Consider the following 2,707-nt stretch of genomic DNA (forward strand, 5'->3'; position numbering starts at 1 on the left):
GATCAAAAAGAAAAGAAAAAAGGAGAGAGAGTGAAATACCTATAGAAAAAGAAAATATCTAAAGAAAACAAATATAAATAACAGCCCCACACCACATATATCTGCATGTATTTCTCTCTCTCTCTCTCTCTCTCTCTCTCTCTCTCTCTCTCTCTCTCTCTTTCTCTCTCTCTGTCTCAATGCTATTTAAATCTAATTACCAAGCTTGAACTTGGAGAAGATTTAGGCAAATTCTCCTCCATTCCTTTAATGTTAAGAGACTTGATTATGCATAAGAATTGTGGTACAGACAGTCAAATGAAGTTGGTTTATTTGGCTGGACTTTGTTTTTCTTTCCATATCTTAATTACAAGGGAGAGTTCGCTACATTGAGGAGAAGGAATAGAAACATTTAGAAGTGAATGTGATCTGAAAACCGAATGGATCAATCAGATGCACAGACCTGGCTCCAGCAAACTCGGAGCAGGGCTCACGGTGATTGAATCAATGGCAGCAGTGGTGGTTCTGGACCTCTTAGTCCACAGATGTGAAAGCCAACTTGGAAGATAAACAGAAAGGGTCCATTGCACCTAAGGGAGAGGGGAACACAGTCCAGCCCAGGCTGCACCGGCACAGCCACAACCCCAGGAAACCAGCAGCAGGCTTTGGGAGTGACTGAATCAGCAGCAACAGCAGCAGCTGCTTCTGAAGCTCAGCCCACAGACCACAGACAGTAATGGAGTTGAACAACTGGTCAGAAGATTACAAGGATCTTTTTGCTAGCACGGAGACAGGACTGTGTTGCTTTGCCCACAGTCTGATCTGGGTACAGGTCCTGAGTAGGAGTTCCCTGGCAAGAAGGATCACTAGCATAGCACAGCATGGGGCCACAGTTGAGGAGGAACCCTCCTCACAGTTCCAGGGCAGAAAACAGTGCTTGTGGTCACTCACAGACCACGGCACAGGTCTGAATAGCAAACATCTCTCCTTATATCATACCACCTTGGAAGAATTGAAAACTTACAGGTCCTTAGAACTGTCTCTAAAAATAGCTGCACAAAACCCATGAAGCTTGGACAGTGCACCCTCCACCCTCAAAGCAGAGCTGTACTTTAACAAAAAGTTAAAAGTCAAGTAATAGCCTGGGAAAATGAATAAACAATGGGAAAAGAAAAAAAAAACAACTCTGACTATGGAAATTTATTATGGTGACAAGGAAGATCAAAACACATACTCAGAAGAAGACAACAAAGTCAAAGCTCCTACATTCAAAGTCTCCAAGAAAAATATGAATTGGTCTCAGGTCATGGGAGAGTTCAAACCAGATTTTGAAATTTAAGTGAGAGAAGTAAAGGAAAACTAGGCCAAATGGCAAAGAGATCTAAAAAGCCAATGAAGAAAAAAAATGCCTTAAAAAGCAGAATAGGCCAAATGGAAAAGGAGGTCCAAAAGCTCACTAAAGAAAATAATTCCTTAAAAATTAGAATGGAGCAAAGGAAAGCTAGCAACTTTTTTTTTGGAGGGAGAAGGCAAGGCAATCGGGATTAAGTAGCTTGCCCAAGGTCACACAGGTAATAAGTGTGTCAAGTGCCTGAGGCTGGATTTGAACTCAGGTCCTCCTGACTCCAGGGCACGTGCTCTACTCACTGCACCACTTAGTTGCCCTCAGAAGCTAATAACTTTATGAGAAATCAAGAAACAATGAAACAAAACCAAAATATTGGGAAAAATAGAAGACTGTGTAAAATATCTCATTGGGAAAAGAAATGACCTAGAAAATAGATCCATGAGAGAGAATTTAAAAATTACTGGACTACCTAAAAGCCATGATCAGAAAAAGAGCCTAGCCATTATCTTTCAAGAAGTTATCAAGGTAAACTATCCTTATATTCTAGAAACTAAGGGTAAAATAGAAATTGAAAGATTCTACTGCCCACCTCCTGAAAGAGATCCCAACATGAAAATTGCCAGAATAATATAGCCAAATTCTAGCATTCCCATCTCAAGGAGAAAATATTGCAAGCAGCCAGAAAGAAACAATTCAAATACCGTGGAACCACAGTCAGGATAACACAAGATTTAGCAGCTTCTACATTATAGTATCAAAGGCCTTGGATTAGACTATTTCAGAGGGCAAAGGAGCTAGGATCACAAGCAAGAGTCACCTACCAGCAAAATTGAATATAATACTTCAGGGGAAAAAATGGATATTCAATGAAATAGAGGACTCTCAAGCATTCTTGTTGAAAAGGCCAGAGATAAATTGAAAGCATGACTTTCAAATATAAGACTTAAGAGATACATAAAAAGGTAAAAAAGAAAGGTAAATCATAGAGGAGTTAATGAGGTTGAATTCTTTACACTACTACATTAGAAAATAATACTTGTAACTCATAAGAATTTTTTTTTCATTACTCAGGCAGTTAGAAGGAGTATATATAGATAGAGGGCCCAGGTGTGAGTTGAATATGAAGGGGTAATGGCTAAAAAAATAAAATTAAAGGGAGAGAGCAGAATGTACTGGGGGAAAGAGAAAGGGAGAGATAGAATTGGGTAAATTACTTCACATAAAAAATGCAAGAAAAAGCTTTTACAGTGGAGAGGAAGTGAGGGGAAGCAGAGGGGAGAGTGAGTGAACCTTACTGTCATCCGAATTGGCTCAAAGAGGGAGTAACATACACATACAATTGACTATAGAAATCTATCTTACCCTACAGGAAAGTATGAG

The sequence above is a fragment of the Trichosurus vulpecula genome, chromosome 6, assembly GCF_011100635.1.
Source record: "Trichosurus vulpecula isolate mTriVul1 chromosome 6, mTriVul1.pri, whole genome shotgun sequence".
In the NCBI taxonomy this organism is placed as follows: domain Eukaryota; kingdom Metazoa; phylum Chordata; class Mammalia; order Diprotodontia; family Phalangeridae; genus Trichosurus; species Trichosurus vulpecula.